General features: G+C 43.2%; 1 protein-coding gene across 3 annotated transcripts in view; it reads left to right on the top strand.

Moving 5' to 3' along the window:
* Positions 1–367: 367 nt before the first annotated feature.
* Positions 368–17,922, top strand: part of LOC139385849 (protein FAM168A-like) — a 47,318-nt gene continuing 29,763 nt past the window's right edge. For 2 of the 3 annotated variants that reach the window (XM_071131111.1, XM_071131112.1), the window contains exon 1: positions 368–508. The gene's annotated coding sequence lies outside the window, so the exon portion shown is untranslated. The remainder of the gene's footprint in view (positions 509–17,922) is intronic. The other variant, XM_071131113.1, reaches the window with a different exon arrangement.

Genomic DNA, 17,922 nt, shown 5'->3' with positions numbered 1-17,922 from the left:
CATGTTGCAGCAATGTGTTGGAGGGAGGATCCTAGGTGTGGGAAGTGTGCAGAAGGGCATGAGACAAAGGAATGTGTAGCATTGGGGAAAGTAGTGGTATGTGTTCATTGTAGGGGTGCCCATGGGCCTGGGAATCAGAAATGTTGTGTGCGAGAGAGGCAGGTTGAACTTGTCTTCAAAATTAGTTACTTCCAAACTAATATAGTTATACTCACTTTAAAGCTGAAGTTGTAGTTCTAGAGGCGGTGTAATTTTGCGAGCCTGAAAAGCCCATCAACGTTCAATGTTTGCCTGCTGCTGGCCCCTCGCTCCCCCCAGTCCCCCATCCCTCCCTCTCTCGGCATCCCCATCCCCCATTCCGCGGTGTTCCCAACGCCGCTGCAAGCTCGAAATCGCTGTAGTGAGAAGCTAGAGCACCGACACCGTTTACATTGCCAGTGCCAGCGAGTTTGAAGATACCTGAACAAAATAAGGAATTTAGAGAGCAACATTTGTCAATCAGACATTGGTAAGGATCACCCGCTAAATATTGTTGTTGTGTCATCTATACTCTTTCCCCATTTTCCCGTCAATTGTCCGACACGGATATGGCATGGTACTCGGAAAATACAATGATGATGGAGGATAGCTAGCATTAGCGAGCTAGCTAGCCTAGTTGGTGGACAAAAATAACATTTCAGTGATAGACTTGATAGCTTGGTGTGACGAAATGTAATGCATTTCCTCCATCGCTTGAGATAAAATAGCTAGTCAATCTAGTTATCGATTGACAGATTGTACGAGAAGGGACAGTGTGACTGATGCAACTATGTTAGTAAACGTGATGGGATACATTATGATGGCGTTGGAATTGTCTAGTGCCTTGCTAGTTTTCAATAACTAGTCACGCATTTTTCATTCCACGCAGCGCAGTAAAGAGCAGAGTGGTTTTTCAAAATGGTGTCTAAAGCTTATGTGCCCATTTTTGTCAAACCATCTCTGTTCTGTTTAATAATGTTGGAATGTAACTCGCTTAAACCATTGCTGTGGATGTTTTTTTTTTTAGCTAAATCACTTTCCCAAAACGCTTTGTCAAAAATTAAATGTAATTTTTGTTTGCCGTTCTCAAACCAGCAATAACTGAGGTGGCCATTGCGTTGTTCTCATTTAACCTGGTGTTGTTGAGATTTAACAAGGCAATCAGCAATTTCAGATGCGTGTTAAAAGAGAATCGTGAACAGCCCGAATCCTTTCTGGATTATTGTATTGATGTGAGCCTAATCTGCGAATTTCGGATTATCCGGTTTATAATAGGGATTTATCGCTGGTTTTGTGACTACTGGCTGGCGTTATAACCCGTGTGGGAATTTGTGCAATCAATCACGACAGTCATAATAATTAGGACATGTAAATGTTGTCTATATATGGTTTAATAACTATGCCGTGTTATAACGTTATTACTTATCACTGAAAATCATTCATGGCCAAGCAGTATTGACAACACAGGCGTCTAGCTATCGCAAAGTAAGTGGGACAATTAATGTCATTGTGCCTTTTATTCATAACTGCATACCTCGACACAAAGTAAAGACCCTGTATTAATAACAGCCATTAAAATATTCGCTACAGAGAAAGGAAGGGGACTCAAACTACAATGATTTAACCTGATAAAGCCTGAAACCACGTGTAGGCCTACCTTTGTGTGCTTGAGTTATAAACTGTTGTATGCTTGAATGGTAAGCAGCTCAAACAATGCGGCCATAAAACTGTCACAGGGAGGCAGAAGGATAAGGGCCTACAGGACTGCAGACGGGAATAGACTGCACTGATGTCTGATCGTTCTGTTCTTGTGAATAGGACCAGTGGATCAGTACAGGCCGTTTGCTCTCAATTCAGGAGGAATCGTCCCATCAGAGGCAGCATTATTCCTTAGTCCTCTTTGTGTATTGAATGAATGCTCAGCTGTCAAGGACTGAAAGATGTGTATTTGAAGAGCTTTCTGACTTCAGAACATTATTGTTGATGTCTTGTTTTGATCTCTAGGGTTGTGTGTTTTGATATTAGAGTGGCAGGTCGATTTTGAAATAGGCTAAATCGTCAATATCTGTAGAAATGATTTGACAGAAGTTTTAACAGAATGTTCATTCCAGTTTATCTCAATTATGTCCTTTGATTAATCTTTAGGTGAAACGATGCTGTCATTGGGTGTCAGTGTCCTCAGCATCATTTGTTGTAGTGCAAGATTAGTGTGCTTCTTGACTCGTTGTTTGTGTGTGTGTGTGTGTTAAACATCTCTCGCTGTGTGTGTGTGTGCCAGGATCAAACAATCCTGTGTGTCTTTCTGTTCTCGTGGCGCCAGAGTGGAAGCTGGGTCACGAGTGCATTTCTCTGTGGTCTCACTCTCAACTATCTGTGTGTGTGGCCCTAGTTCTGATCCAGGATCATTTGTTTCCTGTGTTATTCCTTTTACACCTGGAAATAAACCCACTGCTAGTCCAGTCAGGTGTCACAACGTGTACTGGCCCACCTCTCTGCCTTGTTATCTCTTGCCCTACCTGACAGTGCTGCTTCTGCTTCTTCTTGGTGACAATCACTCATCGGCCTGTGTAGTATCTACCAAATCAAAGTTTTAATGGAAAATGCCTCTATGTCCTCTTACCTTGAGAGTAGAGGTCGACGATTTAATCGTAATGGCCGATTAATTAGGGTCGATTTCAAGTTTTCATAACAATTTTTTCATATATATATTTTATACCTTTATTTAACTAGGCAAGTCAGTTAAGACCACATTCTTATTTTCAATGACAGCCTAGGAACGGTGGGTTAACTGCCTTGTTCAGGGGCAGATTTTCACCATGTCAGCTCAGGGGATCTAATCTTGCAACCTTACAGTTAACAAGTCCAACGCTCTAACCACATGCACTCCACGAGGAGCCTGCCTGTTACGCGAATGCAGTAGAAGCCAAGGTAAGTTGCTAGCTAGCATTAAACTTAAAAAACAATCAATCATAATCACTAGTTATAACTACTAATCCAGGTTAGCAGGCAATATTAACCAGGTGAAATTGTGTCATTTCTCATGCGTTCATTGTATGCAGAGTCAGGGTATATGCAACAGTTTGGGCTGCCTGGCTCATTGCGAACTAATTTGCCAGAATTTTGCGTAATTATTACGTAACATTGAAGGTTGTGCAATGTAACAATAATATTTAGACTTAGGGATGCCACACGTTAGATAAAATACCGAACGGTTCTGTATTTCACTGAAATAATAAACGTTTTGTTTTCGAAATGATAGTTTCCGGATTCGACCATATTAATGACCAAAGGCTCGTATTTCTGTGTGTTATTATGTTATAATTAAGTCTGATTTGATAGAGCAGTCTGACTGAGCAGCAGCAGGCTCGTAATCATTCATTCAAACAGCACTTTCGTGCGTTTTGCCAGCAGCTCTTCATAAGCACAGCTCTGTTTATGACTTCAAGCCTATCAGCCTAATGGCTGGTGTAACCAATGTGAAATGGCTAGCTAGTTAGCTGCGTGTGCGCTAATACTGTTTCAAACGTCACTCGCTCTGAGACTTGGAGTAGTTATTCCCCTTGCTCTGCAAGGGCCACGGCTTTTGTGGAGCGATGGGTAACTCTGCTTCGAGGGTGGCTGTTGTCGATGTGTTCCTGGTTCGAGCCCAGGTAGGGGCGAGGAGGGGGACGGAAGCTATACTGTTACACTGGCAATACTAAAGTGCCTATAAGAACATCCAATAGTCAAAGGTATATGAAATACGAATGGTATAGAGAGAAATAGTCCTATAAATACTATATTAACTACAACCTAAAACCTCTTACCTTGGAATATTGAAGTCTCATGTTAAAAGGAACCACCAACATTCATATGTTCTCATGTTCTTAGCAAGGAACTTAAACGTTAGCTTTCTTACATGGCACATATTGCACTTTTATTTTCTTCTTCAACACTTTGTTTTTGCATTATTTAAACCAAATTGAACATGTTTCATTATTTATTTGAGGCTAAATTGATTTTATTGATGTATTATATTAAGTTAAAATAAGTGTTCATTCAGTATTGTTGTAATTGTCATTATTACAAATAAATAAATAAAAATCGGCCGATTAATCGGTATCGGCTTTTTTGGTCCTCCAATAATCGGTATTGGTATCGGCGTTCAAAAAATCATAATCGGTCGACCTCTACTCGTGAGAGGTCAGTTCTGGCCTAGACCATATTCTCTGTAGTATCCCCAAAAGGTGAGCTTGTCCAACCAGACGGACAGAAGTGCTGAAGTCCAAGGCCAGGTCTGTGAGTCAGTCATGCTGTCCAGCCATGCTGTGACCAGTTGGCTTGTCATCTGTTTAGTCTGCTCTCTGAGACACTACTACAGAGCGGTGTGTGTCTAGGGACTCCCTCTATTTTCTCTGGTAACACCAACTACATCCTGGTACATCCCTTAGGAAAATGTGGCGCTGGACAACATGATGAGAATATTTTTAATTTACCAGCCATTTGAGAAATGTACCAGACACGTATTCATTAGTGCATCCACCCACAGTGATCACAATGACAGAATTCACATGTAGATTATGGTAATTAATCTGAACAAAAACATGCAACTCCTGTAATGAAGCAGCCAATGAAACGGCATTTTCAAACATTTGCCTAAATGTAATTGGCAGGGAAAAGGGAAAAACAGCATTCTAAACAGCACGGTAGATGTTAGAGAAAGATGGTGGATCTAAAGATACAACAACTAGGATGGGTTGCTCATTTGGTAGGGCTGACCCCATGTAGTTGACGGGTCGATTGACTGAGCAATAGGCTGTTGGTCGAGCAGTTGCAACAATACATTTTTTTATACAAAATCAATGGCACATGTCTTGATTGACGCCTGTCTCAGTGGACTAGTCCATTGTGGAGACCACGGGGGTGATTCACCAGTAGTAGATTTACTGTTAATTCCCATAATTTCTCATCTACAATGTTTGTTTGGTTACTGTAATTTCTGTTGATGCATTCAATATATTATTATTCATCTTTTACAGTTCTCATTGTCAGAGTGGATATGTTGTTTGCAGAGTGCACAACCTAGATACAATGCTATTTTATAGCAAATAAATTGACAACAGACTTACAGCACGCTCATAGGGAACAAGCACAGCACTGATGATTGGCTGAGAGAAGTTGATAATACAAATATTGTGGGGGCTGTCTTGTTAGACTTCAGTGTGGCTTTTGACATTATCGATCATAGTCTGCTGCTGGAATAACTTGTGTTATGGCTTTACACCACCTGCTATACCGTGGATAAAGAGCTACCTGTCTAACAGAACACAGAGGGGCCTTCCTAGTGGCACAGTGGTCCAAGGCAGTGCTAGAAGCTTCTCTACCTATCCGGGTTTGATCCCAGGCTCTGTCGCAGCCGGCGGAGACCGGGAGACCCAAGAGGCGGCGCACAATTGGCCCAGCATCGTCCGGGTTAGGGGAGGGTTTGGCCCAGCATCGTCCGGGTTAGGGGAGGGTTTGGCCCAGCATCGTCCGGGTTAGGGGAGGGTTTGGCCCAGCATCGTCCGGGTTAGGGGAGGGTTTGGCCCAGCATCGTCCGGGTTAGGGGAGGGTTTGGCCCAGCATCGTCCGGGTTAGGGGAGGGTTTGGCCCAGCATCGTCCGTGTTAGGGGAGGGTTTGGCCCAGCATCGTCCGGGTTAGGGGAGGGTTTGGCCCAGCATCGTCCGGTTTAGGGGAGGGTTTGGCCAGCCGGGATGTCCTTGTCCCATCGCGCTCTAGTGATTCCTTGTGGTTGGCCGGGCACGTGCACGATGACTTCGGTCACCAGTTGTACGGTGTTGCAGGTTCAAATCCCCGAGCTAACAAGGTACAAATCTGTCCTTCTGCCCCCATTGTTCCTAGGCCGTCATTGAAAATAAGATTTTTTTCTTAACTGACTTGCCTAGTTAAATAAAGGTTAAAGAATGATTTTTTTTAAAGCGAGCACTGTGACAAGAAGCACTGTGACAAGAAGCAGAGTGTCTTGTGTTTTGGAGGACGCACGGCTCGAGACCTTTGCCTCTCCCGAGTCCGTACGGGAGTTGCAGCGATGAGACGAGACTATAACTACCAGTTGTGGAGATAAAGGGGTAAAAAATTAGACCGAACACAGAGGGTGTTGTTTATTGGAAGCCTCTGCAACATAATCCCGGTGGAATCAGGAATTCCCCAGGGTGGCTGTCTAGGCTGAGTAAAGACGGGATGTCTATTAGAGGCTGACCGTTTATGATTTTTCAACGCCGATACCGATTATTGGAGGACCAAAAAAATCCGATACCGATTAAATGTTTTATTTGAAATAATGACAATGACAACAATACTGAATGAACACTTATTTTAACTTAATATAATACATCAATAAAAATCAATTTAGCCTTAAATAAATAAAGAAACATGTTCAATTTGGTTTAAATAATGGAAAAAAAAAGTGTTGGAGAAGAAAGTAAAAGTGCAATATGTGCCATGTAAAAAAGCTAACGTTTAAGTTCCTTGCTCAGAACATGAGAACATATGAAAGCTGGTAGTTCCTTTTAACATGAGACTTCAATATTCCAAGGTAAGAGGTTTTAGGTTGTAGTTAATATAGTATTTATAGGACTATTTCTCTATACCATTTGTATTCCATATACCTTTGGCTATTGGATGTTCTTATAGGCACTTTAGTATTGCCAGTGTAACAGTATAGCTTCCGTCCCTCACCTCGCCCCTACCTGGGCTCGAAACAGGAACACATCGACAACAGCCACCCTCGAAGCATCGTTACCCATCGCTTCACAAAATTCGTGGCCCTTGCAGCGCAAGGGGAATAACTACTCCACGTGTCAGAGCGAGTGACGTTTGAAACGTTATTAGCGCGCACCCAGCTAACTAGCTAGCCATTTTACATTGGTTACACCAGCCTAATCTCGGGAGTTGAGAAGCTTGAAGTCATAAGCAGCTCTATGCGTGGAGCATTGCAAAGAGCTGCTGGCAAAACGCACGAAAGCGCTGTTTGAATGAATGCTTACGAGCCTGCTGGTGCCTACCATCGCTCAGTCAGACTGCTCTGTCAAATATCAAATCATAGACTTAATTCTAACATAATAACACACAGAAATACGAGCCTTTGGTCATTAATATGGTCAAATCCGGAAACTATCATCTCGAAAACAAAACGTTTATTATTTCAGTGAAATACAGAACCGTTCGGTATTTTATCTAACGGGTGGCATCCCTAAGTCTAAATATTCTTGTTACATTGCACAACCTTCAATGTTATGTCATAATTACGTAAAATTCGGACAAATTAGTTCGCAACGAGCCAGGCGGCCCAAACTGTTGCATATACCCCGACTCTGCGTGAAATTAACGCAAGAGAAGTGACACAATTTCACCTGGTTAATATTGCCTGCTAACCTGGATTTCTTTTAGCTAAATATGCAGGTTTAAAAATATATACTTCTGTGTATTGATTTTAAGAAAGGCATTGGTGTTTATGGTTAGGTACAGTCATGCAACGATTGTGCTTTTTTCGCAAATGCGCTTTTGTTAAATCACCCCCCCGTTTGGCGAAGTTGGCTGTCTTTGTTAGGAAGAAACAGTCTTCACACAGTTCACAACGAGCCAGGCGGCCCAAACTGCTGCATATACCCTGACTCTGTTGCAAGAGAAGTGACACAATTTACCTAGTTAAAATAAATTCACGTTAGCAGGCAATATTAACTAAATATGCAGGTTTAAAAAATATATACTTGTGTATTGATTTTAGGAAAGGCATTGATGTTTATGGTTAGGTCCACGTTGGAGCAACGACAGTCCTTTTTCGCGAATGCGCACCGCATCGATTATGTGCAACGCAGGACACGCTAGCTAAACTAGTAATATCATCAACCATGTGTAGTTAACTAGTGATTATGGTTGATTGATGATCGTTTTTTTATAAGATAAGTTTAATGCTAGCTAGCAACTTACCTTGGCTTACTGCATTGATGTACAGAGAAGGGTATGTGAGGAAGTCTTTCATAGGCAACACGCGTGGCAAAAGGCCTCGCTGATTATTGAGTTGCAGCTGTCGGTGAAAAACATTTTTAAATATTTGTGAAGATAATGTGTCTTGAGTATAATTTCAAATGTTGACCCAAGAAGAAGGGTAGGGGCGTGTGGCGAAGTTAGCCTATAGGCGGGTCTTGTTCCAGAATGCATGAGCTCAGCTCTCCAGAATCCACTCCGCTGTCTCCCACCAATTCTTGTGCATTTGTTGTTTCATGTGAATTGTTAGCCCTTTTTATTGTTTTTGATCAATTCCCCATTACATATGTCACCAGTAGTAAATGTACTGTTAATCCCTGTCATTTGGTTACATTTCTGTTAATGTATTTGTATTATTAATTAGGCCTACAGTCATTGTAGCCTACAGTCCTTGTAGCCTACAGTCCTTGTAGCCTACAGTCCTTGTAGCCTACAGTCATTGTAGCCTACAGTCCTTGTAGCCTACAGTCCTTGTAGCCTACAGTCCTTGTAGCCTACAGTCATTGTAGCCTACAGTCATTGTAGCCTACAGTCATTGTAGCCTACAGTCATTGTAGCGTTCTCGGAGTGGAAACGTTGTTTGCAGAGTTCACAACCTGCTACACTTGTGACAACGTGAGTTTTGGTTTATTTCATACCACGAGTTGTCCATTTTCTCATTGTCTTTTGTTTGTAGAGCTCCATATGAGCATGGGTCTGGTTTCTCTGCCTGGTTAATGATGAATAATGAGTGCATGCCCCTGAGCACGCGTAGCCTACCTGGCCTACTGCTCACAAATGTAGGAAAGTGCCCATTTTGGGATGTTTGATTTCTGATTGGCTTAGTCACCACATCCACCACTAATAAGCTGAGCTTCTCACTCATTATTTCTTCACCTCACAAAGTCTGCTTTTTTTAACATCCATTACGAATTGCCTCCTAATAGGTCCTCACCGTAGGTCTATTTCTGAGTACCATGCGCTCATTTATGCTATTTAGCCCGCCAATGGGCGGCAGGTAGCCTAGTGGTTAGAGCGTTGGACTTGTAACCGAAAGGTTGCGAGATCGAATCCCTGAGCTGACAAGGTAAAAATCTGTCGTTCTGCCCCTGATCAAGGCAGTTAACCCACCGTTTCTAGGCTGTCATTGAAAATAGGAAATAAGAACTTGTTCTTAACTGACTTGCCTACTAAAATAGAAAATGATTAGGGTGTATCAATGCGTCCATATGACAGAGGCTCGTGCCTTAGTTGATTGTTAGGTTTTATATTTTTATCATTTAATTAAGATTTTTAGGATTAACCACGTGACACTGATTTTGAGGATCGAAAAACCTGAAATAAAATTGTTCCACAAAAACGCACATATGAAAATCATAACTGACACGCAGACTGGTCTTTATGAAATAATTGCCTACACCTTTCGATGGTCGGATTTTCAATCAATGAAGTATGTTTTGAAAATGCATACGGCCTCCAGCTCATATTATGAAGTGGTGGGTGAAACGCTGATGGCCGACCTAATGTTGTTTTTCCTCCCGGACCGGATACAATTTATCAAATGGTCATTTTTATTTAACGGCCGGCAATTACCGCCTAACGGAATCCCTGAATCAGGACACCCCCAACGGAATCCCTGAATCAGGACACCCCCAACGGAATCCCTGAATCAGGACACCCCCAACGGAATCCCTGAATCAGGACACCCCCAACGGAATCCCTGAATCAGGACACCCCCAACGGAATCCCTGAATCAGGACACCCCCAACGGAATCCCTGAATCAGGACACCCCCAACGGAATCGCTGAATCAGGACACCCCCAAAGGAATCCCTGAATCAGGACACCCCCAACGGAATCGCTGAATCAGGACACCCCCAACGGAATCCCTGAATCAGGACACCCCCAAAGGAATCCCTGAATCAGGACACCCCCAACGGAATCGCTGAATCAGGACACCCCCAACGGAATCCCTGAATCAGGACACCCCCGTAAGCTTAAAGAATTTGAATATTGATATTAGTCTAGTCCTTGTTTTTAAAGAACCAAGAGTTCATATTTGATTCACACGCTTCTGCCTCACCCTCATTCATGTTCCCTGGGGGAGCCATGTTGGCTCCCAGTATTTTTTTAGCAGGCCCACAGGCCCAGCCCTGGGCTGGTCTAAGTGGAAGCCATCTAGGGGCCTGTTTGATTTATAATTGATTAGTGCAGCTCCATGTCATCTTCTTTAGCTGTTCTTCCCAGAATATGACAGCTTCAGGCTCCCTGCTTTTCCAAACAGGAATAAATTAGCTCACCTCTTGAATCAAACCAAATCCAAGTTTATTGGTTGTGTACACACATTTGCAGATGTTATCACAGGTGCAGCAGCGAAAGGCTTGTTTCTAGCTGTACCCTAGCAATACAAAACAATATGCACATCATCCAAAAAGGAAGTAAAAAGAAGGAAATTAAGAAATATCGGACACGGGCAGAGTCCAGAATATATATAATACACAAACCTTAACCCCGAAGTGTGTTTTTTTTCTTCTTCCAGTGGTATCTGTTAGCATGTAGCTATGCACATTACCAGGCTAGGAACAGCTGCTCTCTCTGTTATTGTTGTTCCCCGAGGGCCACCGCACAGCTGAGTCTGGGATCAGGTGTGTTACACTTAATCGTGACCCCCTCGTATGTCCAATCATGTGGTTCTGTGACATGGTAGTTCTGACACAAAGAAAGGTGTCGATCACTCAGGATGCCTGTAGGAATTTAAAGATCTCTCCATCTGTTTTTCTGTGTTTGTTCAGTGTGATTGTCCTGTGAAGAATAGTCTTTACAAATGGAGGTAGTGGTCTGCTGAATGGAAAGCTTAGGGGAAGAATGGGCTTTTCACAATCAAGGGACCAAAAACACTCAACATCAACCATTTTAAAACTAAGGGCTGTTCGGTGAAGACACTCACATTTCCCTTGCCCCAGACACACACACACACTCCAGAGTCGCACCCAGCCTAAAATATGCTTGTGTGACCATCGTTGAATAACATGACCAACGATAGTCACACAAGCATATTTCAGGCTGGATGTGACTCTGGAATCCAGTTTAGCCTCAGAGGTCCATGGATTCACCGTTCTGAGCCCCTTTCATAGGTCTTCCTGCTGCTGGTGCTGTGTACTCTGACACACACACACACACACACACACACACACACACACATAGTCATACTCTGACACACACACACACACACACACACACACACACACACACATAGTCATACTCTGACACACACACACACACACATAGTCATACTCTGACACACACACACACACACACATAGTCATACTCTGACACACACACACACACACACACACACACATAGTCATACTCTGACACACACACACATAGTCATACTCTGACACACACACACACATAGTCATACTCTAACACACACACACACACACATAGTCATACTCTGACACACACACTTCACTCGTCTTTCTTTCTGTTCAGACAGCTGGGAGGTACCATGGGGGCCTAGGATGGGACCCCCACAGCTAGTTTAGTGTGTGTGTGTGTGTGAAGGGATGATTATTGTGTGTTCTGTTCATGTGTACTGAATGAGTGAGAGGAGAGGTGGAGGTAGGTTTCTGTGGAGAAGTGAGAGGAGAGGAGAGGTAGAGGTAGGTTTCTGTGGAGAAGTGAGAGGAGAGGTGGAGGTAGGTTTCTGTGGAGAAGTGAGAGGAGAGGTGGAGGTAAGTTTCTGTGGAGAAGTGAGAGGAGAGGTGGAGGTAGGTTTCTGTGGAGAAGTGAGAGGAGAGGTGGAGGTAGGTTTCTGTGGAGAAGTGAGAGGAGAGATGGAGGTAGGTTTCTGAGGAGAAGTGAGAGGAGAGGTGGAGGTAGGTTTCTGTGGAGAAGTGAGAGGAGAGGAGAGGTAGAGGTAGGTTTCTGTGGAGAAGTGAGAGGAGAGGTGGAGGTAGGTTTCTGTGGAGAAGTGAGAGGAGAGGTGGAGGTAGGTTTCTGTGGATAAGTGAGAGGAGAGGTGGAGGTAGGTTTCTGTGGAGAAGTGAGAGGAGAGGTGGAGGTAGGTTTCTGAGGAGAAGTGAGAGGAGAGGTGGAGGTAGGTTTCTGTGGAGAAGTGAGAGGAGAGGAGAGGTAGAGGTAGGTTTCTGTGGAGAAGTGAGAGGAGAGGTGGAGGTAGGTTTCTGTGGATAAGTGAGAGGAGAGGTGGAGGTAGGTTTCTGAGGAGAAGTGAGAGGAGAGGTAGAGGTAGGTTTCTGAGGAGAAGTGAGAGGAGAGGTGGAGGTAGGTTTCTGAGGAGAGGTGGAGGTAGGTTTCTGAGGAGAAGTGAGAGGAGAGGTGGTGGGAGGGAGAGGATGACTAAGTAAGAGGATGGTAGACAGAAAGAGAGGAGGAGAAAGGAGGTGGTGGTGGGAGGGAGAGGATGACTAAGTAAGAGGATGGTAGACAGAAAGAGAGGAGGAGAAACGAGGTGATGGAGGGAGGGAGAGAATGACTAAGTAAGAGGATGGTAGACAGAAAGAGAGGAGGAGAAAGGAGGTGGTGGGAGGGAGAGGATGACTAAGTAAGAGGATGGTAGACAGAAAGAGAGGAGGTGATGGAGGGAGGGAGGGAGGGAGAGGATGACTAAGTAAGAGGATGGTAGACAGAAAGAGAGGAGGAGAAAGGAGGTGATGGAGGGAGGGAGAGGATGACTAAGTAAGAGGATGGTAGACAGAAAGAGAGGAGGAGAAAGGAGGTGATGGAGGGAGGGAGAGGATGACTAAGTAAGAGGATGGTAGACAGAAAGAGAGGAGGAGAAACGAGGTGATGGAGGGAGGGAGAGGATGACTAAGTAAGAGGATGGTAGACAGAGAGGAGGAGAAAGGAGGTGATGGAGGGAGGGAGGGAGAGGATGACTAAGTAAGAGGATGGTAGACAGAAAGAGAGGAGGAGAAAGGAGGTGGTGGTGGGAGGGAGAGGATGACTAAGTAAGAGGACGGTAGACAGAAAGAGAGGAGGAGAAACGAGGTGGTGGAGGGAGGGAGAGGATGACTAAGTAAGAGGATGGTAGACAGAAAGAGAGGAGGAGAAACGAGGTGATGTTGATAAGGAGGAGGTGATGGTAGAATTATGGGTAGACGTTTCACTCCATTTTACAATATGTTTTCCCCTGTTTCCTGACTACTGAATCTCTGGCCAATTAATGAACAATAAACTATCAATTAGTCTAACTACCAGAGAGAAAAGAAAAAACACCCTATTTAATGTTGGATTTGAGTGGCACCAGTAATGGTAGAGACTATCTGTGTGTATGTGTGTGGAGGTGTATTAGTGGTATCACAGTGGCTGGTTCCCACTGTCTTATTGAATTAGAAACACTGCAATTAGATTGTACTGACGACCTCCTCTATCAAGTGTGAGCCAGCCGTCACCATGGATACGGGGGGGGGCAAACGGAAAGGAGAGAAACCGAAAGGGAGTATGGAAGGGATAAACAGAGGGCGGAATATATCTGATTGATTGAGGTTGAGTGGGTTCCAATCAGTGACTCAGCCACGCCATCTCTCTTCTTCACTTCCACTCTCACTCCTTCAATTCCAATAAATGACACTTAGCATGGAACCTGGGTTCTAGAGAACCAGACGGTGTGCAGGTTCAAGCCCAACATTAAAATGCACGAGTCAACTAATTGTGTGTGTGTGTGTGTGTGTGTGTGTGTGTGTGTGTGTGTGTTGGCGGCTGCCTCTGAACCTGTCCTTTGGCCAGCGGTAGCTAGTTAACCCGCGGGACTACACAGTGGAACACACAGGGTTCCCACCGAGTGACACAGACTCTTCTGGCCTGCTATGCTGCTACAGTGTTCCTCTCAGCAGTCAGCAGATGAATAATTTACACCTGGCCTTGTTTTTTATCTCTCCCTCTCTCAATTTAAGGGGCTATATTGGCATGGGAAACACATGTTTACATTAAATAGATAATAAACAAAAGTGAAATAAACAATACAAATTTAACCGTAAACATTTTTTTAATAAAAATTTGATAATTTGACCTGGCCTGTGTCTCATAATGTGCCGGCATTCCGTACAGAACCAGGCTGGTAATGTCTAGCCATCTCTTAAATTACCATGTTCTCACATTGATTTGGATAGATTTACTGTAACCGCAAAGAAAATGTTTGTTTTTTAAAATTTTATTGCAGATTTCAAAGTGCCATGTATTATTTTCTGAGAAGTCCCCTAGAGGGCACAATTTAAAAAAAAAAAAAAAACGTAACTTTTTAAAATGTATTTCACCGTTATTTAGCCAGGTAGGCTAGTTGATAACAAGTTCTCATTTACAACTGCGACCTGGCCAAGATAAAGCAAAGCAGTGTGACACAAACAACAACACAGAGTTACACATGGAATAAACAAACAGTCAATAATACAATAGAAAAAGTCTATATACAGTGTGTGCAAATGGGGTGAGATAAGGGAGGTAAGGCAATAAATAGGCCATGGTGGCAAAGTAATTACAAATATAGCAATTAAACACTGGAGTGATAGATGTGCAGAAGATGAGTGTGCAAGTAGAGATACTGGGGTGCAAAGGAGCAAGATAAATAACGGTATGGAGATGAGGTAGATGGATGGGCTATTTACAGATGAGCTATGTACAGGTGCAGTGATCTGTGAGCTGCTCTGACAGCTGGTGCTTAAACTAGTGAGGGAGATATGAGTCTCCAGCTTCAGTGATTTTTGCAGTTCGTTCCAGTCATTGGCAGCAGAGAACTGGAAGGAAAGGTGGCCGAAGGAGGAATTGGAGGAATTGCTGGAGCACGTGCTATGGGTTGGTGCTGCTATGGTGACCAGTGAACTGAGATAAGGCGGGGCTTTACCTAGCAGAGACTTGTTGATGACCGGGAGCCAGTGGGTTTGGCGACGAATATGAAGCGAGGGCCAGCCAACGAGAGCATACAGGTCGCAGTGGTGGGTAGTATATGGGGCTTTGGTGACAAAACGGATGTAGATTGTTGGAGGCTATTTTGTAAATTACATTGCTGAAGTCAAGGATCGGTAGGATGGGCAGTTTTACGAGGGTATGTTTTAGAGGTCGACCGATTTATGATTTTTCAATGCCGATACTGATTATTGGAGGACCAAAAAAAGCCGATACCGATTTAATCGACCGATTTTAAAAATAATAATAATAATAAAATAAACAAAAAATTGTAATAATGACAATTACAACAATACTGAATGAACACTTTTTTTGAACTTAATACATCAATAAAAATCAATTTAGCCTCAAATAAATAATGAAACATGTTCAATTAGGTTTAAATAATGCAAAAACAAAGTGTTGGAGAAATAAAAGTGCAATATGTGCCATGTAAAAAAAGCTAACGTTTAAGTTCCTTGCTCAGAACATGAGAACATATGAAAGCTTGTGGTTCCTTTTAACATGAGACTTCAATATTCCCAGGTAAGAAGTTTTAGGTTGTAGTTATTATAGGAATTATAGGATACCCGGGCCAGGGCGTTTAGAAAGTCCTGCTCGCTGAAGTGTTTTAGGGAGCGTTTGACAGTGATGAGGGGTGGTCGTTTGACCGCCAACCCATTACGGACACAGGCAATGAGGCAATGATTGCTGAGATCTTGGTTGAAGACCAAGAGGGCAGGTTGGTTAGGATGATATCTATGATGGTGCCCATGTTTACAGATTTTGGGTTGTACCTGGTAGGTTCATTGATCATTTGTGTGAGATTGGAGGCATTAAGCTTGATACCAAAATAATACCACAAAAAGAAGAAAACAATTAGGAGAAGGACTATGATTTATCCCCGGTATTTAAGTTTCTGTTTTCGAAAAGACACTTAATAGAAAAAAACAACAGAATTGGATGTTCTAAGTCCACAACAATGCTTAAACCACATCAAGGGACCATTGTTTGAGAAAATCTGAGACAGTTACCTTTTAATTCTGATGCACACCAGCCAGACAGTTGTGTTTGGCTAGCTGTGTTTCTGCAGCTCACTTGTGATGGAGGTTTCAAAACAAATGGCCACTGGATTGATGCAAATAATCATGGCTCTGCCAGGTAGGCATAGGCTGCTTTGTAGTTACCTTTTCATTGCATTTCATCTATCTGAAAACAGTAATTCCATCATTAGCATCACTAACGTCTACACAAAGTAGTAGATAGTAGTTGAAAAAGGCCCCATTTAGTCTATTGTTTGGTCAATAGGCTGTTGGTCGAGAATTGCCACATACAGTGCCTTGCGAAAGTATTCGGCCCCCTTGAACTTTGCGACCTTTTGCCACATTTCAGACTTCAAACATAAAGATATAAAACTGTATTTTTTTGTAAAGAATCAACAACAAGTGGGACACAATCATGAAGTGGAACGACATTTATTGGATATTTCAAACTTTTTTAACAAATCAAAAACTGAAAAATTGGGCGTGCAAAATTATTCAAGGGGGGCGAATACTTTCGCAAAGCACTGTATATTAAAAAAAAACGTGGCACACGAGACACCGGTCTGATTCATGCCTGTCTCCGTGGACTAATCCATTGTGGAGACCGCGAGGATGGTTCACCAGCAGTAGATTTACTGTTAATTGACATCCTTTTTAATGTACAATGTTTATTTGGTTTCAGTCATTTCTGTTAATGCATTCAATATTATTATTCCAGTCTTCCCGTTTTCATTGTCTGAGTGGACACTTTGTTTGCAGAGTGCACAACCTAAGCTACACTACTGTTATTGTTATATAAAATATTTTTTACCCTTTTTTCTCCCCAATTTCAATCTTGTCTCATAGCTGCAACTCACCAACGGGCTCAGGAGGCGAAGGTCAATTCATGCGTCCTCCGAAACATGTCCCGCCAAACCGCGCTTTTTAACACCTGGCCGCTTAACCCGAAAGCCAGCTGCACCAATGTGTCGGAGGAAACGCCATTCAACTGACAACCGAGGTCAGCCTGCAGGCGCTCAGCCTGCCACAAGGAGTCACTAGAGCGCGATGAGCCAAGTAAAGCCCCCCCCCCCCCCCCCCGGCCAAACCCTCCCCTAACCCGAATGACGCTGGGCCAATTGTGTGCCCTCCTATGGGACTCCCGGTCACGGTCAGTTGTGACACAGCCTGGGTTCAAACCCGGGTCTGTAATGACGCCTCAAGAAATGCAATAGACCGCTGTGTCACTCGGGAGGCAGTTTTGGTTTATTTCGGCAAGCAAACAAAGTCTGTTTTTACAACCATTGAGAATGACAATAGTTCCTCAACGTAGCCTATTTGAAAAATCTTTCCAGCTCTCTCCCTTTCCATAACCAGTCATCATGAAATGGGAAAAAATGTCATGCTCTGATCCAGTGGAAACGTCATAAAATAGGCCTACCGGATTTCTTCTTATCCCTTGCGCAAATAGTCTACAGCACTGTCTGTCTGTCCGAAGCTCACTGGTGCAAGAAACTCTGAGTGCCCAGAATATGTTCTGCAAGTTTGCTAGTACAATTGAGCTGGACCAAGTTTATAGTTGTAACATTGTTTCAAGTTCCTTGCGGACAGGCCATGCTTACCCAATGTGATTTATAGGATATTTATTATTTCTGGATTTTTTTTCTACCTGCAGGCTCCTACGTTTTTATTTTGTTGGTTTATGTAGGCAATTATTTGTATTTCTTTTTTATTTGTTACATTTATTGACTTGCCAAGATAAAAAAATATATGTATGTTTTTATTATAAATTAAATTAAGCTGTTCCATGAAAATGTGCATATGAAAATCCTAACTGGAACACAGATCAGTGGAGATGGTAGGATAACTTGGCACTCCAAATGGAAAAGGTTGCCGACCACTGGTGTAGCCTATTACCGGCAACTTTAGGAGCTTAATGGCAAACTCTGCAAAGACTAGCAGCAGCGGGAGGATG

This window comes from Oncorhynchus clarkii, chromosome 27 (genome assembly GCF_045791955.1).
Source record: "Oncorhynchus clarkii lewisi isolate Uvic-CL-2024 chromosome 27, UVic_Ocla_1.0, whole genome shotgun sequence".
In the NCBI taxonomy this organism is placed as follows: domain Eukaryota; kingdom Metazoa; phylum Chordata; class Actinopteri; order Salmoniformes; family Salmonidae; genus Oncorhynchus; species Oncorhynchus clarkii.
Note: the sequence above shows the minus strand (reverse complement) of the source record. Positions and strands in the feature narration are given on the sequence as shown.